Here is a 27,399-nt window from a genome sequence, read left to right on the forward strand (position 1 = left end):
TGTAGATGGATGTTTTCACCTCTCTTGGGTATATTCCTAGGGGCTATCCCATATTTCAGTATTTTAACAGAACTGGGACCAACAGGTCTCCCTCTATGTATGTGCGTGGGGAAGTACCCAATTTAAAAATCCTGACTCCAACAAAATCTTTTGAGCCAAGTACAAAGCATCCAGAAACCAGTTTTCAAAGTTTGGTATAGAAGTTATTTCTTTTAGTTACAAAAGGAGGGGCAGCTGAAGCAGCTGGCGCTCATAAATCTCTTTGGCTTTTCAACTTTCCTAGGATTTTATTAAATCTCTGACATAAACAATCATTCACTTATTAATTTTAAAAAGACAATAATTCTACATTTTTATTTACCAGGAGATTTTGAGATGACTTTATGAACCTAATAGGACAGTTAAAAATCAGTTTGGAAAGAGAACTCCTAATAGGCCCCAGAACCTGGGCTGAGCGGGGCAGTAGGAGACCTCAAGCCCAGCTCCTTGGAAGGTTCATGCACACACACGAATGTGGTTTGGAGGGTGATCAAGTCCAGAAGAACAGGAAGGTCTTGGGACCACTAGTCACAGTTGCTCACTCAGGAAGACATGTGCTTCTAGAGTGAGCTGAGAGACCAGGGACTCCTCCCTGTGGGGAGCTGTGGTCTAAGGGGAAATGCAGGTGTCCCCAATCAGAACCCTGGTGCTGAATGCCAAAGTAACTTTGGTGGTTCAAAAGAAAAGTGCTTTAAAGTGTGGTGGTTGCAGGGGTGTTGACAAGGACCAGAAAAAAATGTACTGGGGTGACCGCACTGCCTCGCTCCCTAGAGTCATATGACCTAGTGGCTAGATCACTAACAGGCTGTGTGGTGTAGGGCAAGTTACTTCATTTTTTTTCTTCCTTTTTGGAACTGAGGATCGAACCCAGAGACACTCCATCACTGAGCTACATCTCTGCCCTTTTTAATTTTGAGTCAGGGTCTTGCTGGCCCTGAATTTTCAGATCCTCCTGCCTTAGCCTCCTGAGTAGATTACAAGCACGTGCCACTTTGTTTGGCAAGATATTTCATCTTAATGAAGCTAGTATCTTCATCTGTCAAAAGAGATACCTGCTGTATAGGTAATTCTTTTAAAATTAAAGAAATAATTAAAATGCTTAGCAAAATGGAGGTCACACTATAGGCACATTCAGTAGGTATTGTTCATTGTGATTTATCAGTTGTCTCCCTTAGTGCTTTCTCATCTGGGTTAGGAGTGTGTGTGTGTGTGTGTGTGTGTGTGTGTATTGGAGGGTAGCAGTTATGCACTGAGGCTGAACCTCTGGGAGTTTCTCTGACCTGAACCTGCAAATAGTGCTGCATCCAGGAGCGGGAGCAGGTAGTGCCAACTGTCCTGTGGGAAAGGCCAAGATGAAAGAGGCAGAGAAAAGAGACTGGTAGGTCAGTGCACAGCCATGAAGCGAGAGTTAGGTGACACAGGAGGGTACGACGGGCAAATAGGTTGAATGTTCTGCAGAAACACTTGCCAGTCTGTCAAGAGCTTTGCACATGGCACCAGTTCAGCTAGATGTATTCACCAGCCAAGGAAGGCATGGGCAGAATCAGTCTGATGGAAAAGACAACAAATGTTGCCCCTGGAGAAGGAAGCAGAGGCCTGAGGAGCTGGTCATGTTTTAGAGCAACGAACAGCTTGGTAGGACTGGCCTTTGCAAGATTGTGGGGAAGAGACCCAGGTGAGGCTGGGGAGGCAGCCAGGTCCAAGATGACAGGCTCTGGCTTTCAGGTTTAGCAATCTGCTTTTTATTCTGAGAGCAATAGGGGGTCAGGGAAGGAATTTAGGAGAGGAATAGCATTGTTGGGATTTGTGGATGAAAAAGCTCCCTCTGGCTGCTGCTGTGTGAAGCTGAGGGGCTGAAGGGCAATCTGACAGCAGCAACTGCACTTATGTAAGAGTGGAGAGAAGGTGCTTACGCTGGACCCGTGGTCATAGTTACATGATTTATTAGAGTGGCAATTAGAAGGATGCCAATGTTCTGGAGGAAGTTAAATGGTAGAATCAGGCTCAAATCCAGTGGAAAATGTTCTGGAAGGAAAAGTTTTGAAAAGTCTTTAAGTAAAAAAAATTGACACTGAAACAAAGAGGGGGAAATTCAATAAAAAGAACCACCAAAGTCAACTTCATTAAAGTAAAACTGAGAGTCTCCGTGGATCATCTTTACTTATTCCAAAACTGAAACCAGAGACACCTTCATTTTCAATACCAAGAACCTATCTGTTGCTTCTGGGTCCCTCAAATGTGTTTCCTGGCTTTGTTTAGGCAGCCTAACCCTGCAGTGGGCTTGAATAAAATGGTTTGCAAATGCTTGCCCTCTTTTGCATCAATGTCTTTTATTAGTGCTTTGTTGATTGTATTCATTTCCTATTGGTGGTGCTGTAATGATTTACCATCACCTTGTGGCTTAAAACAACACAAACTTATCATTGTATGGTTTGGGAGGTCAGTAGTCCAGCTTGGGTTTTATGGAGCTAAAATCAACATGTCGGCAGGGATGTGTTTTCTTCTGAGTGCTCTAGGGGAAAATTCATTATTTTGCCTTTTCCAGCTTCTAGAGGCTTCCTGCATTCCTTGGCTCATGGCCCCTTCCTCCGTCTGCAAAGCCAGCCATTGCCTCACACTAAGCTCTGTTTCTATCATCACCACCCCCCTCCCCCCCACACACACTGGTTGTCCTGCCCCCCTCTTTCACTTAAAATTGTAATCTTGTGATGACATTGTGCTGACCAAGGACATTCTTGTTATCTTGCCATCTTTCATTGTGCAATGTCCCTTTTGCCCTCTATTCACAGGTTCTGGGGATTAGAACGAGGACATCTTTGGGAGGAGCACCATTCTGCCTACCACAGTGATGGTGCTTATTATGGAATGAAAGTAAAAAGAAATGGACTTCTGTGCCAGAAGGCAATGTGAGTGATGGTGAAACCCAAGCTCTGGGCCAGGTACCCTGGCCCTGCAAACTGCTTCTCCCAGCTGCCAGCCCTGTGGCTTCCGAGTGCCTGTTTCCTCATCCAGCAAGGGACATTAATCAGACTCACCTCGTAAAGTTGCTGCGAGGACCGATTAAGTGCTTTTTTATATATATAACATTACACAACTCTGAATAGTAACTGACACATAGTAAGGGCTCATTAAACATTGGCCATTAGGATTGATGGATGGAAATTATATAATCCTTTCTTCCCTGGTTGGATTTAATGATGAATAGCAATGTCTGGTCTTGTGCGGTTAGAGGAATTTGTATGTTTGAGAAAAGTTTGTGGATGAATATCACAATATCACATTAAGTGATAAAAGGTAAACATGGAAGAGCCCATACCATAGGTTTCTATTTCTAAAGTTCAAGAACAGGACAAATGTATGCTCAGAATGGTGGTGTGCAGAAAAGCATTTCAGGAGACTGCTATCTTTAGAAATGTTGACTTGAAAGATTAGCCTGCTGCAGTGTTAGAAGAACAGACTTTGGGCTCTGTGTTTCTAGAATTCTGCAGCAGTGTAGACCAAAAATGCCTCAGGATGCTCTGTCCCAGGGTGCATGTGCCTCAAAATGCACAGGGTTGGGCTATCATAGCTAGAAAAAAAGAATGGACCTTACAGAAAAATGTAAGTGAGGGACGGAGGCCATGCGATTGGTTACAGCTTGTGTCTATCTCATTTGAACATGGTTTGAACAGTTGGTCACTTGTGATTGGCTGAGAGTTGACTACTTATTTTAAGAGTAGGAGATTGTGTACATATGAAGTTAGGCTAACATTCACCATGTATGGAGAATCCTTTAGGCCATATTTGAAATATGTTCAGAAGCAGCTTTAGGCCAAACAGTTCAATTTAACAGCTAGCATCTGGGAACTTGGCTCTCGGAATATTCCCCCAAGAACAGTTAACGGCTCTGGGTGGATCGTTGTGCCTAAACAACATGATTTATGTTGAATACCTACCTTGAATCTTGGAATGTGGCATGTAGAGGGGGCCTACATGACCAGCCTCCAGTTAAAACCTTGGACATTGAATCTCTAGTGAGCTTCCCTGGGAGACAACATTTTATGCATGTTTTCACTAGAAATTTCTGGGAGAATTAGAGGATCTTGTGCAGTTCTGTTGGGAGAAGTCCCTTGGTTGCTGGTTCCCGCTTTCCTCCAGAATTTGCCCCATGAAACTTTTTCCTTTGCTGGTTTTGCTTTGTCTCCTCTCACTGTGACAAATCATAGCCATGTGTACAGCAATGTGCTGAGTCCCGTGGTTTCTCTTAGTGATCATCAACCTAGGGCACAGTCGGTGACTATTCTGCTCTCAAAGAGAGAGCTCCAAAGACCAAAATGAGGTCCCCTGCATTAAAAGAAATTGCTTACAGACAAACAGTCTTCACTCACTGAAGGCTGACCATGAAGTGCTTGGGTGAGGACAGTTTAAAGACTCTCCTTCCCAAACCCTCAAGAAGAGGTTGGCATGTTCCTGCCAACTCTCCTCTTCTCTGTCACCATTTCCTTCCTCACTAGGCCAGAAGCCTGCCCCCAATCCTAACCATATCATGGTGCATTGCTCTGTGGTTATTTATTCCCCAAGCTATATATCAGCATTATATGTGCACATTTCACAGCCTGAGGAAGAAATATCATGCCTTCTGTCACACTCCTGGCTTCATAAACAACAGAATTAGTGACATAGTGTGCTATTTTATTGCAAACCAAGTAATAAGAAACAGCATTGTTATTCCGTTTTATACCTAAAGAATTAATTATATCAGATCTCCATCAATGTAAACTTGGCTGCTTTTTGCAATCTGTTGTATATGATGCATCTCAGAATTTACTGCTCAGTGGTTTTTAGAATATTCTCCAAAATGGATGTTAAGACACTTAAGCTGAAAGACAAAGTCACAGATCTAATGACAAGAAATACATGTAATTTGGCTGATTGACTTGAAAATTAGGTTATGGGATAGAACATTTTGCATCAGTTGGTTGAGCCAAATCTGTAGCTTGAAGATCCAATGACATAAAAGCATTCATGTAGTTCACTGTGAAAATTTTATGGAAATAAAAATTTTGCTTTTCTCAACTGGTTCTGAGACAGTGAAGGACAACAATTAAAATCATAGCTCCTTAAAAGTCTCCGGACTCTTCATAGATTTCACAGAATAAGACATTAATAAAACCTTTTTCAAGCTGGATGATTTCCAAAGATCTGTTTTCACTGAAATTGGAGAAAGCTCTAATCAAATGATAGAGCCTGGGGCTGGGGATGTGGCTCAAGTGGTAGTGCGCTCTTCTGGCATGCATGCAGCCCGGGTTCGATCCTCAGCACCACATACAAACAAAGATGTTGTGCCCGCCAATAACTGAAAAATAAATATTAAAAATTCTCTCTCTCTCTCTCTCTCTCTTTCTCTCTCTCTCTCTCTCCCCCTCTCTCACTCTCTCTTTAAAAAAAAAAAATGATAGAGCCTGAAGAACTAACTGCTTTGCAGTTGGGACATACAATTCAGGGGTGCAGAGAATACTTTCTCTTCCCCCTGCTTCTTTACGTGAGAGTTTTCAGTGTTCACATCTCTGAGAAACAGGGGTAGAAATGGCTCTAAACCCTATCACTTTCTGGTAGTAATTGTCATTTGTAAATATACAAACTGATGGGGTAAAATATATAAAACCATCTCATGGAAATGCATTAAAAATTATTTTCTCAGCTTGGGAGGCTGAGACAGGAGGACCTCAAGTTGAAAGCCAGCCTCAGCAACTTGACAAGGCCCTAAGCAACTTAGAAAGACCTGTCTCCAAATAAAAAGTTTTTAAAAAGTGGGGGAGGGGAGCTTGGGACTGCCTCTAGCTTTAATCTCTGGTTACCCCCCCCCCAAAAAAAAAATTACTTTTAATTTAATTATCAAGTCATATGCTATGTAATCATGACATTTGGGCCAACACATATATGATAATGGTCTCATAACCTTCTGATGGGTCTGATAAATTCCTATCATGTGCAATTTTTACTGTACCTTTTCCATGCTTAAATACGTTTGTATGCATAAGCACTTACCATTGTGTTATAGTTGCCTACAATGCTCAGTAGAGAAACCTGCGGTAGGGGTTTGTGTAAGCATGATTTATGATGTTTTCATGACAAAACCACCTAATGAGGCATTTCTCAGAATTATTTTATCAATGGATGTGTGACTGCGTATCAAAAGCTAAAATGTATTTATATTTTTTTTCATTGTGCACTACTAGTAATTTTGTAATAAGTCCAGAAGAATTTTTTTCTTTTTTCTTTCTTTTCTTTTTTTTTTTTTTGGATTTAGAGTCTTGTGTTTAGAGGAAAAAGTTTTAAACTCACATGTGTTGTACAATAAAATAGGATGATCTACAAGACTCAACACCATAAAAACATGCTAGGATAAAATTCAGAGGGGGGAAGAAAAACAGAAATAGTAGTACAAAGAGATATGAGAACACAGAATTTCTGACCATTAAAAGTGAAGTTTCTCTGATATTTTTAAAAATGGGTGATGGTGGGTGACAGATTGCTAGGATGCTACAGAAGTAAAATCCAGGGGATCCGTTGAAAACAGTCCTGCAACTTTTCTATTTTCAAGTACCAATTTTTATAATATATTGTAAATCCTTTGCTGTCATTTAATCTTGATTTTTAGAAACGGTAAGTTTAAGTTGAGGTAAATTAAGAACCGGTGAAGAGGTATAGTTTTGAAAATTCCTTTTCAGAGAGTTTTAGAAGAAAGAAAGAAAGAAAGAAAGAAAGAAAGAAAGAAAGAAAGAAAGAAAAAGAAAGAAAGCTGCTTGTTTGTTTCTAGTAATGGACATTTAGTAGGTCTGTGAAAGCAAATGTCCTTGAACCCTGCACCTGACCCCTCACTCAGGTTCCACTGTGGAAGAAGAGTGGTCAGATCTGCAGGACACAATCAACCAGTATTGCCCTTCCGACTACTTTGCTTGATTCTATTTTTGGGGGGGGTGGGGTGGGGGATACTGGGGATTGAACTCAGGGACACTCGACCATTGAGCCACATCCCCTGCTCTCTTTTGCATTTTATTTAGAGACAGGGTCTCACTGAGTTGCTTAGCACCTCGCTGTTGCTGAGGCTGACTTTGAACCTGAAATCCTCCTGCCTTAGCCTCCCAAGTCACTGGGATTACAAGTGTGGGCCACTGCACCCAGGTGCTTGATTCTATCAACCACTTCAAGTGAATTTATCGAACACACATACAGCATTTATAGAATGTGCCCAGGCACATTTTAATTACTTTATAAATATTAACTTCTTTAAGCCTCACAAAAACAATAGGAGGTAGGTACTGATATCATTCCCCCTAAACAGATGAGAAAATTAAGCCACAGGGAGATCCAATAACTCCCTGAGGGTCTCATGGCTAATAGATGATGGAACCAGGACTCCTTTTGTGTTGATCTGTTTTGTTTTGTTTTTTGTTTTTTAAGAAGCAGAACTAAATTATCCTATTCTCTGTGCTCTGTGGATGCTGATCAGACTTCTTTTGCCCAACATGCCCTAGTAGATCAAACTTCTGTTTCTATATCCAGTACTTCCTGGCTACATAGAGTGGATTTACCTGTGGGCATCCTAAGAATCCGGTTTTGAGCTGCAGATGGAATTGAATTTCAGTGACCTGTTTATTGATGCTGGCTTTTAGAGCCCATGAGTCATCATCTAAATTTCTTATTCAGAAGCCTCGGTGGTAGAGACCAAGGCAGGCTGGATAATTAGTATAGCAGGTCACTCATAAAAGGCCTCAAACCAGAAAAGCATCAAACCATCCCAAGAAATTATTTTTCCTGGCCTCTTCCCGACGACCTCATAATTCCCATTTCAGATGTCTGGAGAGGCCAAATGCTCGGATGGTTTCCTCTAAAGCAAGGAGGGAAACCAATCAGGCCAACAGTGGTGCAGTTGAGGAGAGAAGCCATTTTCCTGCCATCTCTTGCCACCGTCTTCCAAATGACTTCAGTGCGCTTACCACCCGACCCAGCGGGTGGGTGTAAAAGAGGTGGCAAGAACTTTGAGGGTGAAAAATACCTGAAGAGGTTTGCCACTTTGCAGAAGAAAAACCGCTTTAAAAATATCCCTTATTCCTGGGAAAAGTGATCCCTCCCCTCACCACAATGGAGCTGTCTATCAATAAGTCCTGCTTTTACAGAGAGCTTGGTATCTACTGCTATGCTTTGGGGCAACTCTGGGAAGTTCCAACATCCTTAATGTTACACAGATCCATTTCAGAGCTTTGTGCCACCTGCCCCGCGGCCTGGTCCTGGACTTGGCTTCCCCACACAGACCTACCACGGGACTCACGAAAACTCTTACCTTTCACCAAGCTTCACCCTGGCTTCTGAGTCCACCACTAGACTAGGCCTGACCTTGTGCTTCCTTCTCCATCCTCGTAGAGGAAGAATCCTGCTAAATCAGTTTAGCAAAAAATCTCCCACCACAGGTAGCTGTCCACTCTCAATCGCTTGTCCCGTGGGGCCTGCCTTCAGCCACAATCTTGTCAAGTCAGGTTCAGCAGAAAGCCTCTGTCCTTGATGTTGCCTTCTGGCAATTTTCCATGAACTGACACCCACCCCCCTTGCTCTTTGATTGTAAATCTCTCCTTTTCCTGTTGAAGCTGGAGTGGAGCCCAGTGTCTTTGCCCCCGTCTAAGACCTCTTTGCAGTGGGCCCCCTACCTATGGCTTGAATAAAGGTCTGCTTCACCATCTCAAGTGTTGGACAGGTTTGTTTTCTTTTCCTTTTGCAGAGCTAATCATCATAGGTGGAGAATCCTGCTTCACCACCAACCACACTTAATACTGTTAGAAAAATCTCCCCAAACCCACCTCCCACCAAAGACTAAATTGCTTTCTTTGTCTCATTTTTTTGGGAGCATCGAAACACAGGACTGGAGAGAAAAACTTTGATTTGGAAGTGTTATGCAAGGTCACATGGTGCTCATGGTACTGGACAGCTGGAGCTGCAGAGGGGATAGAAAGTCACCCAGTAGGTACCTGAGCTCTGGCCCTGCCTGATTCCTGCCCCATTCAAAGGTGCTCAGTCATAAGAAACTGGGGGCTGAAGGAAGGGAAAGGAGTGAGGATTTTCCTTGTGACCTAAGGACATAGAAAGATGGATGAGGTAGCACCCTTGAGTGTGGGCAGCAGAGGGGTTTGAAGTGGTCCTGGGGATTATGAATTGGGTCCCCTTTAAATTTGTTTTGCAAGTTGCAAGTCTGGGATGGACATATGCTTTATAAATTTGCTTTGGCTATTTAGATTGTGCTTCTCTGGATGCCACCTTGTGCTGATTCTGGGCCAGGCACGCAGAGCTGCAGTGATAAAGAGACTCAGGACAGAAACTGTGATAATAATTAAAACCACATTTCCCATCGATCAGATAACTTTCAGGATTTCAAGAGAGAGATGGTTACTGGTCCTGTTAGGCTGCAGCACGGAAACAACTGACGGGGTGGGTGGAAGAGAGGACATCATATCAGCAATATCTGCTGTCACATCCCCTCTGTGCCGAGAACAGCCCATTTGCCTGGGTCACGTCCAGCCCATTTCCATATTATGCAGGTTTTGAGAATCACATGAGATCTGGGAAACTCGTGTGTTACCGTGTGTTCCACATTCTAGTTGCTCAATAAATGTTTATTAAGAATTATAGATTAAAGTTTAAAGGTGGATGCATTTTTGTTGAAGTAAGGAAGCCCTAATTTGTTTTAAAATGAGTGTAACATTTTACAAATGCATGTATCATTTTGAGCCCACATCTAAGTTAGTACAAATGCATATAAGGAATATTTGCTCAGTCTTTTTAAAAAATTAGGCTGAACAAATGCATTTTTATGAAATGACTCTGGGTTCCAACGGGGCTGAGCTCTCCCTGACTCTCCCCACTGTCGGGATCGAATGTGTTTCCATAGTGCTCATTTGTTCATTAAAGAAGAATTTAAAGCCTTACTCCATGCCGGGCAGTATGTCCTACTTGGCAAAGGGCTAATTTCTGACTACTGGGTAGGGCCCCTCGGTTTACAAAGTACTTCCACATGCATCATTTTATTTCAGCTGCACGCCGCAGGCTAAGTATATGATTTCTGCTGTTTTTTTTTTTTTTTTTAAATGAAAGAAGGTATAAAGTGCTTCAATGGCTTGTTTAAGGTGTCACATCTAAAAGTGTTAGAGCAGCATTTGAACTTGGGGCTTCTGACTTTCCAAGTTCTCCACCTTTTTTGCACCCCCATGTGTTCAGGGCTGAACTGTGTTCCCCATAATTCATACACTGAAGCTTTAACCCCCCAGTTCCTCTGAATGTGGCTGTATGGGGATACAGGGCCTTTGAAGAGGAAATTAAGGTAAAATTAGGTGGTAAGGGTGGGGTCCTAATCCAATGTGATGGGTGTCCTCACAAGTAGAGGAGAGTGACACACCCAGGATGTGCCAATAGAAGAAAGATCACCTGAGTATACAGAGGGAATGTGGCTACTGCAGACAACGGAGAGGGGCTTCAGGAAGAAACAGCCCTGCTCTCGCCTTGATCTTAGACTTTGCCCCTAGCACTGTGAGAAAGCCAACTTCTATGAGTTTTAAGCCAATGTCGGTGGCATTTTGTGATAGTAGCCCAAGGGAACAATAGACCGCGGTACTTATCTCATTCCAGCACTGGAAGCATCCCTGGCTCTCACGGACCCTAAGGAAGGCCCAATTTCTTATCATGCAATTCAGTATAGGTTAAGCATCTCTAGCCCCCTAATCCAAATTCAGCAAAATTGAGAATTTGCTGGTGTGTTGGGGAGCGGCCCTGGGTCTTCAACAGGTCTCCATCCACACTGGTAACTGGGAAATTGGACATCTTTCTTCCAGGAGGAGCCTTAAAAGCTTTCGAGAAGCAAAGCATAGTAATCATCTCACTTTCAACCCCAATGCAGCTAGCTGTCAAGTGGAGATGACAGCTCTCCATGACACCCCGGGGCATCCCCAGAAATGGGTCCCTGGACCAGTGACCACCCTTGGTTTTGTTTCTCTTCACCGCCCTCTAAGTACACAGCTGCCTTCTCCGGCCCAAAGGGTGCGCTCGCCACTGGTCGCTGGAGAGTGTTGGTGCTGGAATTAGAAGCGGGGCCTCAGGGGCAGCTGGAATGATTCTTGTTGCTCCACCCTGCAGGCAGCACGTGAGGCCTGACCACAAGACGGGCGGCAGGCCCTTTAATCCTGCACCCAAGCCTTGGCTTCCAAAATCTGATCCTCCAAAATTTAAGCTTATGTAACTTATTTGTTTATTTTTAAGCCCATCCTGTCCAACTTGAGAACATTTAAGACTCGCTTTTAGAGGAAATTTGGAACCCAACATTATCATTAACTAAATCAGCAAGCAAAGGTCCTATAAAAATACCAAGCCATCCAGCTCTGAGGAATTATATCGCCCGATTCCCAGTGGAATTACAATGTGTGTTGGTTTCTCTGAAAATTGTTCCTGGGATTTCACTTTTTTTCTCTCTCTTTAACCATAGCTGGAGGCAAACGGCCTGAGCCTACTGGGCCTGAGACTTTCTACTGGGTAGCATCCCTGCCCTGAGACAGGGACCATGAAGTCCCTACTCTAAAATTGGGTCCAGGGACTTTTCCACCAGGCTGGGGCTTCTGGAAGACACAGTGCCTCTTGCAGAGTACGGTCAAACCAAAAGCATGAGAAGACACCCATCTTTGGGTGAGACCAGATGCCATTTTATGTTAGATTCTCAACACAAGGAAACAGGTGCTATGTGAAGGAGTGGCTCGCTGATATTTCTATCAGGGAAAACACTGGAAACAATCCACATGTTCATCGAGAGGAGAATAGTTAAATAAATTATGGCCATTTCCAATGTCTCCAATTAAAGATTCATCAAAGTCATGTAGAGTCTTTGAAGAGTCTTTCATGATGTGAGGGGTGTGTTTATGATAGGTTTAAAAAAGTCCAACACGAAAACATGCTTGATGAATGACACCAATCCTGTTTAATGTAGGTCCTTAAGAAATGCACCTTAATATCAGGAGAGGTTATAGGTCTGTGTGATGGGATTAAGGGTTAGATTGTATCACTTTCTTTATACTTTTCAGCATTTCTTTTTTTTTTTTTAGAGAGAGAGAGAGAGAGAGAGAGAGAGAGAGAGAGAGAGAATTTCTTAATATTTATTTTTTCAGTTTTCGGCGGACACAACATCTTTGTTGGTATGTGGTGCTGAGGATCGAACCCGGGCCACACGCATGCCAGGCGAGCGCGCTACCGCTTGAGCCACATCCCCAGCCCTGAACTTTTCAGCATTTCAAACCTTTCTACAGTAAGCATCTATTTCTTTGACTGTCAGAAAGTAAAATAAGTAGAAGGTGGATGTGGCAGATTTGAGTTCACATTTTCCTTAGATGTTGTTTTCTTTGGTCTTCCTTAACCTCAGCTCACTCCTCAAGTGAGGGGCCATGGGAAGAGGCTGGGATCTAAGATGAGACGGGTACCATGTTCCCTGGGGTGCAGACCCACAGCAACGCCCTCTTGGGACCTGCAGGCCTGTGGCGTCTATGAACTGCATGCTCTGTACAGACTCCTGTGTGAAAACTCACAGAGCCACACCAACCTGAGGAGGAAAGTGGGCTAAAGGGAGCTTTGTATCTTCCAATTCACCCCGAATCAAGAAAGAGCTCTAAGGGAACGGCCCTTCCTTCCTCCTGCAGCCTCTGTTCCCCTAAAACACTGACTCAAGTGCACACAGACATCTTGGCGGCCTGGCCAAGCAGCCTGGTTCAGGCCAGGCTATGGGGCCGCTCATGCCTCTTCAGCCAAGAGAGGCCGGACGTGCTCCCCGGGCCAGCCCATCCCTCCAGCCCCTGTGGGTTTCCTCTGTGGGCATCATGAGTGTAACAGGACTCCAAGCTTCTTTTAGAGCAGTGTGCTGTGACCTCATCTGCCTCTGCCTGCGCACGTGGGGGAAGTGTGGTGCTGAAGGGGGCTTGGGAGTGGAGGGAGAAACTCACTTCACCTTCAGAGTGTTTGCAGGAGTGGAGGTGTCTTTTAGCTACCAAGCACGGCCACGATTCCTTTCAATCACACCCACCAACTGTTTCCTGAGCAATCATCCACATTATAAGCGAGGCATCCAAGAAATCCCCACGCTCCTTGGAGAAGGCCTCAGTTTCCTCCACAAACATCCCATGTCTCCCAAGTTTGAATTCTTGTGTGGTGGTATAGAACCAGCATTGGTCTCAGAATCAGTGGATCTGGTGGAAAAATCCCATCTCTACTTTGCCACCCACAAACACGATAGCTTCAGGCAGGCTGCAAAAAAGTCCTCTTTTCCCCACCTGTAACATAGGCATGATAAAGCCAGCTTCGTGAGTCGTTCTTGTGTATGGTGGCTGGATTTAGAAAATAAAACATGCAGATGCCCAGTTAAGTTGGAAGGCTCTAGAAACAACACATAATTTTTTTTAATGTAAGTCTATCCCATGTAATATTTAGGACATATTTATACTAGAAATTTATTTGTTGCTTCTTTAATTTCTAATTTAAAGGGACAGCCTGCATTTGATCTGGAAACCCTGTTCTGGAGGCTGAAATAAAGGGTTTTCATCGGAAACCCTGCCCTGGGCTCCCCGATGACACTTTTCTCCCCCGATGACAGCAACTTCTGCTGTCACAGTGAGTCCCCAAGGCGGTCAGTACCTTCCGCTTCCATGCCAGAAGGAAGAAGGACTCCAACCAGGTTAACGGGGACAAATCAGGATGCTGAAGTAGAGGTAGACATTTCCATGGCAGTAATCAGGGAGCAGACTTTATTGGTTCATTGTTAAACCTCTGCTTAAAGATTGTCTTTAAAGATCTTAGCAAATACTGTCCCCTGGTGCTTTCAATGCACCATGTGGGATGTACTCAAGCCTGCCAGTGTAGACACCGCAGGGTCCACAGGAGTCCAGAGGGGCACACAACCCCAGGGAAGCTCCATCTTGGTGTGAGCACTGGGCTGCCTTCAAAGGTCAGTGGTCATGAGTATTAGACACAGGGACTTTCCTGAAGGTGATTTCTACAAAAAATGGGTAAAGGTCAGTATGTGCCCCAGAGACCATACTGCAAGTTATGGGGAACCCCGGGTGAGATCCAATGCAGGTCTGTCTTTCTGTACCTTTTGGTTTTTTGGCTGCCTTTGAATATCTGCTCCCTGCTGCCTCCCAGAACTCACATCCCCTCCTACTAAAGCTCCCCCAGCTCATGGGGTGGGGTGGGACAGGTGGCGGGTGGCTGTCTGGCCTCTGTGTGCATCAAAGCTGATCAGGCGCCCTCAGGACCTCAGGGTGTAATTTTCCTCTTCTGAATGTGAATTCCAGGCCGGGAGCTCAGCTGTCGTCGGCTTCAAGGGATTTTTTTCCACCAGAACTGAAATCAGTGCCAGGAAAGCGTGGGTCTGCAGAAGGCATCTCTGGGCTGTTCCAATGCGCTTTCTCTTTCGTTCAGGCATAAGAAGATGGTGCCTTTCGCCAGAGCCAAAGAGCAAAGTCTTGAATTTCTTTGCAGCAAGAAAGGCATGCTGCATGTCCTGATCTCTGCCATTTCCCCCCATCCCTTTCCCACCTGCCTATTATTCACTAAATAATTTTAAGTGATTTTCTAGTTTAATATCATTTATTCATTTCAGCTAGATCTATAAAATCTAGCATGTGACAGGCTCTAAAATATATTTGCCCATATGTGAAGATAAATCTATTTGAATTTAAAAATGCTCATCTTGTATCCTTCAAAACCAACGCTCACAAACACAGCTCTACTGCTTGAAGCTCTCTGAAGAGATTCCCTCCTGGGTTCCCTTGAACCCTGAAGAGGCTTACTCCTCCATCCTCCAGCTCCACAAAGCACACATTTTCCTTGGCCCCCTTGTACAGATAAGGAAACGGACTTAGGAGAAGTGAAGGTCATATTACTAGAATATGAAAGCCAGGTTGAAACCCTAGCAGTAGGAGTTCAGAGTCCCTGAAGCTATCTCTCGACAACCTTTTGGGAAAAAACCACACAGGTATGGCTACTGTTCTTGCCAGGAAAAAAAAAAAAAATCTTAGAGATGAGCCTGTTAAAAAAATGAGTTCATTCAGTACTAAAAGGCAAGCCTGTCCTTCCCCAGACTTGGAACGCAATGCATGCAGTTCCCAACTTGCGGAGGCTGGGTTCTAAAAGTTCATCTAGAAGCATTTTCCCAGTTCCTCCCCCTGTGCTGCTCTGCTCACCCCTCTCCCGGGAGGCTTGCTCACCACGTTCTCTCTTAGTCACTTACAGCTCTCTCCTTCCTTGGGCTCCAGGCTGCTCAAGGGCAAGGACCTTGCCTCCTTTACTGTGATATCCCCAGCACTTACCACAGTGGCCAGTCCACAGAGCCCCAGAGAATACCAGGCGCAGCGCTGAATTACAAGTCGTTAGTTTGGAACTAATGTTACCATTGCTTTGCGTTACCATTTCTTTGGAGTGGAAATGTTATGTTTCCAACAAACCCACAGTGTTTATTTAACCCAGCTCATATCCTACCCCGGAAACTAACCTGTTATCTGGAGCTGTGAGTGGAACAACAGTAGGTGCACGGAAAGAGGAATCTTCCTCCTCTTTCTTGAGTGTGGGGTTAGATCTTGGTGACATTTTACATAGGTCAGAGTTCATCTTGGACTCCTGCCAAACCACCTCCATCTATGAACACTGCTGCCTCCAAGCCTCAGACTCAAACCCCACTATGGCTCCTCACCCCATCTTGTCCCCAAATAATCTACTTGCCCCTGCTCATCAGTTAAAATTCCTGTTTTCTGGGTACAGTTGAGCTAGGTTGACTTTAAGGATGAAAACAACTGAATGGAATTAGTCCTTGTTAATTTGCTAATGATTGCCCCAAATCCCCACCGCCTGCCCCCAGCCTCCTAGGACAGGTATATGACTCCTCATGGCAGTGGTTAAGACTGTGAGCTTTCGAGACAGATCCTGCCTTGAATCCTGGTCCTACCGCTAAGTTATGTGGCTTAGGTAGAATGGTGTGACATCTCTGTACCTATCAAATAGGAATAGTTGTAATTTTAAAGAGCGAGAGAGCGCACTTTTATAATACTTACTGTCATATCACATATCAGGCACAGTTGTAAGGACTTTTTAGTTATTGATTCACCTGTCTTCACATGAGGCAAATATTCTTATTGGCTCTTATTGAGAAAGGTGACATTGCAAAAGAGATTTCTAATGGTAAATTGAAATTAATTTATTTATTCCCTGCCTTCCTTTCTCCAAATATTCTTTGAAGTAAGAATGCTACCTTGATAAAAAAAAAATTTTTTTCTGGCAGTGTGGATGGGGGAGGACAACCATTCTTGGGAGGAGATTTTCAGGGCCAATGGGTAGGGGCTGCTCCCACATCACCCACGGCTGAAAATTTGCCCTGGGCGTCCATTCCCTTGTGTAGGTCCTGTTTCCACAGCTTCTCCCTCCCTCTCTCTGCCTCTGAATGTGCAGAATCTGCAAGTGGTCCAAGTTTTCCTTTCTCTCTCTCTCTCTCTCTTTTTTTCATCCCATTCTTTCTTTTTAAATTTTTTTTTTGCACAGCCCATGGCAGCTGCAGGGTGGTGGGGGCTGGCGGATGGTGGCAGCTGTTTGTATGTATGGGACCTCGGTCGTCTTTCTTTGTGAGTCAGGAGCTGTCTGTACGTATCGCCAGCGACCACCTGGCAAGACATTTAGTTCCATCTATGTTGTTTAAATGCTTGCTGCGTGATGTCATCTGTGAGAAGGGTAGGAGGAGGAGCTTCAAGAGGATGTGCCTAGCCCTTCACTGTCCTCTGGTTCTCCACTGAAACCTGCTGGGGGAGATTTATCCTCCTGCTTAGCACTGCACTTCAGGTTTGCTCCCCAGTCCTCTCTGCTTACCCACTGCAAAGGTCTTAAAGCTCCTGGGGCCCACACTGGCCTTGACAGTGTAGCAGAGAGGCAGAGCGCACCAGTGGCAGAAGGCAGGTGGCAGGCTGGCCGTGGGGGTTCTTGTGATGGGGTAACTTCGCTTCCCTGGGCCTCAGTTTCCTCTTCTGTCAAGCTTAGGGGGATGGAATGCCTCTGCCTTTCTTGAGCATCAGGGCCCCGATCCTCAGATCAACTCCCTGGGGCAGATGGCTGTTGACACTTTGTAGAGTTACCTCATGGTGGACAGTCCATGGTGACTATTTTAAGTTTGCTGCCTCTTCCTTAAAATTGGGAATTTTCCCCTTATGCTAATTATACAGTTTTTGGTGCAATTTGAGATTCTGTGGTTGTTCTTGGGACTTCTAAAAATATGGATAGAATTCTACTCCCTATTTCTATTGCAGTGATACCTTATATATTGTAAAGTGTCTATATTTTAACCTACATTGTTAATTTTTAAAGGCTTACTAGCAATTTTATATATGTGTATATATATATATGTATATTATATGTATATGTATATTATATGTATATGTATATTAAACTCAAGTGTGCTTAACCACTGAGCCACATCCTCAGCCCTTTTTATTTATTTTTTTTATTTTGAAACACAGTCTCACTAGGTTGCTTAGAGCCTCACTAAGTTTCTGAGGCTGGCTTCAAAACTGTGATCCTCCTACCTCAGCCTCCCAAGCTGTTGGGATTACGGGCATGTGCCACCATGCCTGGCTGATATTCTATTTTCATATAATATTCATATTTAAGCACTATTCCAGATGAACCTGGACATAAAAACAGAAAGGGAAATGATGTTCACTTTTACATGTGCAGAAATTCAGGACAAATGAGCCTCAATGCCTTCAAGGATATCTCACAGTTACGCAGTGGAGGAGTCACGGCCCTTTGATCCAAATCCTAGTTCCCAAGCCACGAGATCAAGTGTTTACAGAAACCACCAGCACTATAGCCCAGCAACAGCCACCCCTGACTCAGTTTCTGTTTCATGCTGGGCACCTGACTAGGTGCTCTGTGTACAGTGTCTCTATCCCTTGAAGCAACCATGCAAGGAAAACATCATCTTCAGGTTAGTGATGGGAAAAATGGAGTTTCAGATAAATGAAGCATTATGGATTCACTTGCTGGAAGCAGCAGCAAGCAGACCTGAGCTGATTTTTTTTGACGGTGCTGCCCTCTTGCTTAAATATGCACCACCCCAAACTAGAGCAGATGGGTCTCATCATCAGGAGCTTTTAGGGTCTCATGAATTCTTGTTCCATGAAAGTACAGTCAACAGAATTACTGGTTGGTTGAGTCATGTTCAGTCAACCTACACCTCGCTCACTGCTCACAAATTTTCCTGTCGTGCACCATTCTGTCTCGTTTTTTCCCCTAGATTTTATTTTCATTCTTTCAAAAATATTTTTTATCTTTTTTTTTCTGGGCCCTTAAAATATCTCTGCTTCAATTTTAAGAGATGCACATTTAAAGTGAATCTGGTATTCTTAGAATTCCATACAAGAATGGATCCTCTCACTTCCCTTCCCCTTCCCTGGTCCAGCTCGGGTATCCCAGTATCATTTTGCATTCATCCAGAGTCCATTTTTTCTGGATCACTTTACATAGCTAACCCTTGCCTGGTTTGTGTCTGTATCATTCCTTTCTTATCCTTAGTGCCCTAACCCCATCCTCTAACCCCTGCTCTCGTGGCTAAAGCTCAGAGCTTGGAAGCCACTAAAGTTGTTTCCTAAATATCCAGTATACAGTAGGTGCTCAGTAGTTGTATAGTGAGGTAGGCATGCATGAATGAATGAGTGCATATGAGTGGATATTACTAGCTCCCAATAGCTGATGGTTTTGAGGATGGTAGGTATATCGGAGGCTCTTGTCTGTCTCCCACAAAGCCCAGCATTATGCTTCCAGAAAGAACCCTGCTTTCAAATAAACAGCCAACTTGATCACTGTCACCAACCTACAGGTGTATTTCTGGAGGAACTTATTAAAAAGAGCATCTGAAACCTTAACTACTCCCAGGGTACCATAGATGTCTTGGATTCCACGTTTTTCTCTGCGAGGCTCAGTAAAGGAAAGTGGGGCATCAGAAGAACCCACAGGGAGGTGAACGGGCTCAGGGAGGACGGTGTTGTTGGCTTAAGGAATGGAGCAGAGCACCGTGCCCATGGAGGGGGCAGCTCGGCCCTCGCAGTCTGGGCTTGCCCTCCCCTGAGTCAGAACACTCCTGTGCAGAAGTTTAAATGGCCAAGGAGATGACGAACTGGCCGCCCTCTGGGGTGGCAGTGGCAAAAGGCATATTCACAGTCATGAACAAAATCAGGTTAGATATTCTGGGCACCGCGACATGAGCACTTTCTTAAAGGAGCCACTCACCTCAACACTGCTGGATGGAGCAGCCCAATCATCTTGAAGAGAACCTCTCAGTGCCAGCTCTTCTGGGGGACTCAGCCTTAGATGGAGAGTCTCTTCCCCTGGAGTCTGCTGGCCACTCTGCCTGGCAGCAAAGGAAGTGAAAATGTCCAAACAAAGAGGAAGAGAGTCAACGTTCTCTCTCCGGGTAGAACTGCAGACACAAGCCCTTTTGCCCCCCTTGTGGGTTGGAGGGTTCGGAAGTGCTTTGATGACGGAGAGTATCTGTAAGGAGAAACAAAAATTAAGCTTTCTTCCTTCTTGTTTTTCCTCGGAATATCCTGAAATCTGTGGTCTGATAGTTTTCTGTTTTGCTTTTTTTTTTTTTTTTTTTTAATAATAGCAGCCTAGGAAGCAAATCACCAAGAGAAAAGGCAGATAAAGCATCCTATAGCTACTTTAGGGTAATTTGGTTTTCTTTCACGGTTAGTGGCTGCCTTGATATTCTTGACTTCAGCTATTTCTGTTGAATTGAAACCACTGAGTGTCTACCTGATTTCCTCAACCCTAGATGAAGCCTTCATCATCATTTGGGTGAGAAGCTCAATCTTGTAGCTCTGGTCGCTGGGGGACAGTGAGGTGTGGCAGTCCCACTAACCCATGACATCATATCTAGGAATATAACATCCTATCTGCTATGGTGTCACCCTCCCAGACTTAACCTCTGGCCCAGAGTTTACACCCAGGTGCCACATAGCTGTGCCCTTCCTAGTCCCTCTTTGTCTAGATGCTTGTCAGCCCGATGGGGTACTGCATCTGGGGTGGGGCCTGGAGGGCATGCTGGCTTTGGATGGATGTGGACTGGACTGCAGCCTCCATCCAAAGGCCGGGCATCCTGCAATGGCTACTGCTCCACTGAGTGTATGGCTGTTGGCCCGTGCTCTGGAGCCTGATTGTGCAAGGTGGCCTAGTCCTGACACTTAATAACAGTGGGACTTGGGCAGGTTACCTAGTCTGTCCGTGTTTCAATTGTTCGTCTACAAAATGCAGGATAATAGGGGCAGCTTTCCTTAGATGATGGTTAAGATTAAATAGACACATGTGAAGTGTCTATCTATCCAGCACAGGTCTAGGCACTTCACAGGCCTCTAAGTGCCCTCGTCTTTCAAGGGATTCAAATTCCTTTTCTGCTTAAATCACAATGCTAGTTAGCTATCGCATGGATTCTACCACCCTAAATTCAGTGGCATGAAGCATAACCATTTATGTAGCTGTGAGTGTCATCAACGGGGCTCGGCTCACCTGGGTTCATCCATGCATCTGCAGTTGGGGGTGAGGTTGGCGGGGACTAGCTGGTCTGGGATGACCTCATCCCAAATAAGCTGGGAAGGCTCCTTTCTGGTCCATGTGGTCTATATCCTCCAGCAGGTGAATCCAAGCATCATATAGTGCTCAAAAAAGTAGGGGCAGAATTCTGAGGGAAAAACAAAGAAGGGTGGAAGATGGCACGAGGCCCGGACTCAGAACTGGCACTATGTCACTTCTGTCCATTCCGTTTGTCAAAATATGTCATAAACCCAGCCGAGATTCAATAGCTAGAGAAATGGGCTCTACCTCTGGTACCCTGATGGAGATATAGGAAGAGCAGAAACTGGAAACCTTCTTGCCTGTTACACAGTCATCTAGAGCTGATGCTGAAGGTCCAACGGTACTACATGGCCAGTGGCAGATGAGGGAAGGAGGGGTAGGGGAGGCCCATTCCCCGACACCTTACGGGAGAACCAGGGCAGATCTGTCTGATGGGCTGCCTTGGTTCTGAGAGCCAAGCCTGGTTGGAGGAAGATGCACATGAAGGCTGGGAAAAGCCATTACTCGGCTCAGCTTCCCTTGAGGTTGGAGGTGATGCACGATTCGCCCCATGCTTTCTACTTCTGCTGCAGAAATCAGCCTTGCTCTAGATGGCAGCTTCTCCATCAACCTTGTGCCCAGAGCAAGAGGGAAATGTCTCCCCTTGGACTTGTACAATATCTAAGCTTATGAGGCTCTGGGATTTGGGTGTTGCTGGTTGACTGCATGACTAACTATCCTATGCCTAATACGGTCAGTACCTCATGAGGCACTAATCCTGGGAGACAAAACATAAAGTAAGTTTTATGGGTAAAAATCTTGGGACAATGAGAAATTACTGATTGTCTTTGGTGTTTGCTCTCCCTTTGTCACTTTGGTGACACTGAGTTTCAGCTGGGCACTTGGGTGCCTCCCTGTAGATTGCCTGTCCTAGCTTCCCTTGTATCCGGTTGGGCCTCTGTGTTAATCAGCTTTCCGTGACTGTAACAAATGCCTGAGGACATAAACTTATAAAGAGAAAAGGTTAATTTGGCTCATGGTTTGAAGAGTTTCAGTCTCTTATCAGGTGGATGCATTGTTTTTAGGCCTCTGGATGGCAGTGACAGGGGCAAATGGCAGAGCAGAGCCATTTGCCTCTGCCTGGGCAGTGAAAGAGAGAAAGGTTAGACCAAGGTCCTACAATCCCATTTGAGGGCATGGCCCCCAGTGACCCAAGACTTCTTTGTAGGCTCTGCATCTTAAGAGTTCTGCATTATCATTTACAGAGTCACTCTGGGGAATAAGTCTTTAGTACATGGCCTTTAGAGGACATCCCAGATCCAAACTATAGCAGTCCATATTATTGATTTCTGGCCAATGGGACAGGGCACAGAGATGTAGTAGTTTCCATGTTATCTCCTTAAAAGGAAAGTTTTTTTGCACTGGATTATTCCAGCTTCTCGTGCCTGAGAAATGGTTCCTGCTGGTGCCATCTTGGAAGACTTGTGCTGAGGATGGAAGAACCATTTGCAGCCTTGTATTGCTCATCTCTGTACCAATGTAGGAAAGAGAAATTAATTTCTATCCTATGTTAGCCACTGTGTTTTAGGGTCTCTTTGTTATAGCAGCGAGGGCGTACCCCAACTAAGACCACACTCTGTTTTCTTTTTGGTCATTCATGGGACACTAGAAAGGAAACTTTTGGTTCTAAGGTATCCTGTGGTAAAGCAAGCAGCTCAACTCTTATTTGCAAAGAATCCCTCTTTGGTGGAACATTTACACAATCAATCTCTCTCTCTCTCTCTCTCTCTCTCTCTCTCTCTCTCTCTCTCTCTCCTCTCTGGGAAACGTTTCTTGCAGAGACAGCCCTAAGGTAAATTTGCTCTTTGGGAGGTGCTGAAATAGATTTGTCTTGGTGACTGACGAAGGCTTGCACAGGGCCTCTTCTAATGACTCTTGATAAGTGGCAAGTTGCCATCCACCTCCTTCCCTGACTCAGCTGCCATAGCTTTCTTCTTGGAAAAGAAGCCAGGTGATAAGTGTAATAAGAATTGTAATGCATTCTGCTGTCATTTATTTTTTAAAAATCAATAAAAATAAAATAAAATAAGTCACAGTGTCACAGTGGCAAAGCATCGAAGAAGACCCATCACCAAAAAAAAAAAAAAAAAAGAAGCCAGATGATAGAAGAAGCAGGAGCCTGGGCTTGGTTCAAGACTTGGGACCTTATGTATCGTCTTTCATGTCTCCACATCTCTTCCCATTTGTAGAATGAGGAGGTTTCACGGGGACCTTATGTATACACACTAGCACGGGAATGTCTGGCCTCCCTCTGTTCCTCTGTGCCTTCCGTGCAATTTTCGGGGCCTCATGGAGTTCTTCTAACATAGTCCACCCTTGGGTTTCTTTTAAACTCAAAAGAAAGCAAAGATCAGCTAGACAAATATTTTCCCTTGTGTTACCTGAGAGACTAAATTGAAAAAGAGACCAAGAAAGATCAAGTGAGTCTTCTTAATAGTCACAGGGAAAATAAGTACATCCCTTCTGGGCTGTAGGATTTTTAGGAAGGGACGTGACTTAGTTCCTCATCTTCCAAGGATCCGAATGGCTTTAGGCAAGTGGGGAAGAATCAGATCTGCCTGTGGGTTTTCCTGGTAGAGTCCAGATGACACATGATTCTAGAATTCAAGTTAATCAGAAATCATTCCAAGTCTCCTGTGTTGGCAGAACTCTCTTAGTTGTCAAGTCTGCAAATCAAGGGGGGAAAGTAGGCAGAAAATTGAGCAGGTAGACTCATATTTGAGACTCCCTGAGAGTAAGGTCAGTACCTTCTCTTCAGTCCCTCCTCCTCTGCAAAGACCAGCATGGTACCCTAGGCACAAGCAGGTTTCAAGCACACTCACTAACTGCTTGTTCCTTGTCTGGAGGGCGAAATTTTTCATAGGGTAATTTTACTCACCACGAATTTGGGGGGAACAAATAACAGAAACTAACTCTCGCTAGCTCATGGGTAAGTGCATAGAGAACAGGGATTTATTGTAAACACTGTATCCCTCAATAGGATCACCCAATATAGATTTTGTGCATCAATTAACTTTTGTGCGGAAAAGAAAAATCATCCCAAAACTGGTTTTAAGCAACAACTGGTTTACTTGCTCATGGGTTAGCAATTTGGGCTGGGCTCACCTGCATGGTTCATCTGTGGTTTCACTTGGGATATGTTTATGATAGCTATCTGGCAACTCATCTGAGGCTCATGGTCCAAAACTATTTCACTTACACATCTGGAAATGGGTGTTTGTTACCAGCTAGGAAAGCCGTTTGTTCCCCCACGTGACCTCTCATCTTCAAGTGCACTTCTTTACATGGTAATCCCAAAGAAGCAGGAGAGGGAAGGACCAACCTGTCTCTGCTTATATTACATTTGCTATTGTCCTATTGAAAGGGCATAACACAACCGAGCCTAGAGCCAAGGAGTTGAGAAATAGACTCTCTTACTCTCCAAATGGGATAAGAGGAAAAATCACATTACAATGAAGAATACATACAGAGATTGCAGCAATTTATTGTCCCTATTTTTTTTTTTTTGCAATCAAATCCACCTTATTTTGGCATCTATCTCCGCATATTCCTTAGGCCATAATTAAATGTTAAATTCTTAATTTTCCTTGATAAGTAAATAGACCCACTTAGAGTAATAAAATTTATCTGTGAGAAGGTTTAATTTTAATCACAAATTCTAACTCTATTTTTCTGAGTAAATGCAAAGTGTAAGGATAATAAAAGAAATTGAATAAGTCCTTTTTATATTTGAGACTCTATCCAATTGGTTTTTGAAATGCAATTCTTGCCCAGCTGACATTTATAATATCAGATTAGGAACTTGACTTTGGCTTCTGTGTTCGTCAGCTTTCCTGTCTGAGCTAATCAAATTATAAAGACTTAGGAAGGTTTATTTTGGCTCACGGTTTCAGTCTATGACTGTTGACCCTGTTGCTTTTGGGCCTGAGGGTGAGGCCTCATGTCATGGAGGGAGTGCATGAGAGATCAAAGCCACTCACCTTGTGACCAAGTAAAAGAGAACAAAAGGAAGAGGTTGGGTCACATGGTCACCTTCAAGGTCACACTCCCATGACTTAATGACCTCCCACTAGTACCCCTCTCTTAAAGGTTCCACCACCCCTCAAACAACATGCTGGGGCCCAGACTTTGCATGGACCTCTGGGGAGATCCTGAAGATTCAAACTACAACTGACTGTTAACAGCAACAGTCGTCATTTGTTTGCACCCAGTGTGCACCGTCTTTTTGTACACCATCTCTGATTCTTGCAGCACTCTGTGAAGGAGGAATTACTATTCTCATTTAAAGTCGAAGAACTTCAGTCCATAGGTTATGTGTCCTGCCTTTATTGCTAGGTGTGAATAAACATCCCCCAGTGGTCTATGTGTTAGAGGCTTGATCGTCAGGGTGGTGCTATTGTGAGGTGGTGGGACAAATGGTGGGTCCTTAGGTCATTGGGGAATGTGCGTGCCCTTGGAAAGGATTATGAGACCCCAGCACATTGCTCTTCCTCTTTCTCCTCCTGGCCATGAAGCAGGCACCTCTGTTCCACCATGCTCCCTGCCATTGCTGTTTGGCACATCCAACAGGGGCCTAAAAGCAATGGGTCCATCTGATCATGGGATGAAACCTATAAAACTAAGCCAAAATAACCCTTCTCTCTTTATAAGTTAATTATCTCAGTTATTTTGATATAGTGACAGATAGCTGACTAACACAGAAAATAGGCACTAGGTTTTTTTTCTACTATAGCTCTCATTCTCGCAATACTCTAGGAGAAAGGAACCATTATTTCCATTTTGCAGTTAAGAAACTTTAGCCCACAGGGAGCTTCCTGCCTCCATGATACAAGTTGTAAGAGACAGGATTTGAACCTGTTCTGTGTGACTCCTTGGGCTCTGTCACTGTCCTCTTGACCTCTCAGTGATGCTTGTTTGTCTCCAGAGGAGATAGGTCTCAAGTGGATGCAATGCTGAAGGAACCACATCATGCTTTCTTTTCCAGTTGGTCAATTTTGTGAATAAAGAGAAAATACACCAGGGATCAAAGCTGGGAAGGCTCTGAGTTCTTCCACCTCCTTGGCCCAAGGGGTTGGTCAGGAATTTGGGCAGTTCACATTACTCTCGTGGTCTCGTGGTGCATCGGTTCCACACAGCAGTCTCATGGTGTGTGCACTTTCATTCTCCACTTTCTCAAGCTCCGCATCCTTCCTCAGTGAACAAGGAGACGGCCTGGGCGGGTGACTGAGAGCTTAGGATATGGAGAAGGGGTCGTCAGGGTTCAAGTTCTGGATCTGTTCGTCAGGAGCTGTAGGCGCTGCAGGGTCCTCCTATGGTTTCAATGTGTCCTCCTAAAGTTAATCCTCACATATATCATAAGTTAAAGGTATTGGAAGGTGGGACTTTGGGAGGTAATTAGGATTGGGAGAGGTCATGAGGGTGGGGTCCCATGTTGGCATTAGTGGATCTATGGGAAGTGCAAGAGGGACCCGGGGTGGCAGGCTTGCTCTGTCTCACCATGTGATACCCTCTGCCATGTTGTCATGCAGCAAGAAAGTCCCAATCAGGTGACCAGCAGAGAAACTCAGCCATACTACATGTTCTTAGACTTCCCAGCCTCCAGAACCAGGAGCCAAATAAATTCCTATCCTTTACAAATTATCTGGTTTCATGATTTTCTGTTACAGCAACAGAAAACAGACTAAGATAGTCATTATTTCAAAAATAGGGGTAGGAACCATGTATACAAGTTGTAGGCTCATTGAGAGACTTAATTAAGATGCTATATGTCCAGAACTCACATAGTTCATGCACTGGTGAAGCCCTCATTTAATATTAGGGGTGAGCTATCCCACATACCAACTATGGGATCTCATAGTTTACCAGCTAGTCAGTAGAGGCTGGGTCATGCTGCTGTAACAACAACGTGAATGCATCTGCAGCTTATGAGGCAGAGGTTCCTTTAAGTCTGGCTTCTCCAACTTTCTCAGGGATTCAGGGAAGCCTCTGTCTGGTGACAGATGAAAATGGTGACAGTCTCTGGTGACAGATGAAAAACACAGATGGCAAACCACAAGTTGGAAGACATGTGTCAACTCTGTCTACATCGCATTGGCCAACACAAGTCATATAACCACTCCTGAGTTCAATAGTGCAGGGGTGGATAATATTCCTACAGGGTGGTGCTTTGAAAGGAAGAAAATAGTAATATTTTATCAAGTAATTTCCCAGTTATTTATCCTGAACCCTACCTCTCTGTAAAGTTTCTGGCATATAGTAGCATTTTTTAAATAAAAATATTATCGTATTTCTCTCAAGTGCTTTTGGAGCCCCTTCTGCTCCCAGTTTGGCTTCAAGAAGTGTCAGAAGGAGAAAGCCCAATTGTGCCTTATTTAGCTCAACATCTGGAGAAACTCAGCCATACTACATATTTGTTCCTAATCACCGAATTGCTCACTAAATTGGCCGCCAAGCCATCTTTTCCAGACAGGAGAAGAGGAAAAACTTGTTTGCAAAGAAAAAGAGAAGGTTCCTCTTGGCCGGGCTGAGGCCTCCTTTGGAGGTTGGCCATAGCCTAAATGAAGAGTACTGAATTCCAGGGCACTCGTGGGGCGGAGTGCAAGGAGAGGGCCTTGGGTGTCAGAAGGCTGTCGTTGGTTGGCGGTATGACCTCAG

The sequence above is a fragment of the Urocitellus parryii genome, chromosome 10 (genome assembly GCF_045843805.1).
Source record: "Urocitellus parryii isolate mUroPar1 chromosome 10, mUroPar1.hap1, whole genome shotgun sequence".
Classification (NCBI taxonomy): Eukaryota; Metazoa; Chordata; class Mammalia; order Rodentia; family Sciuridae; genus Urocitellus; species Urocitellus parryii.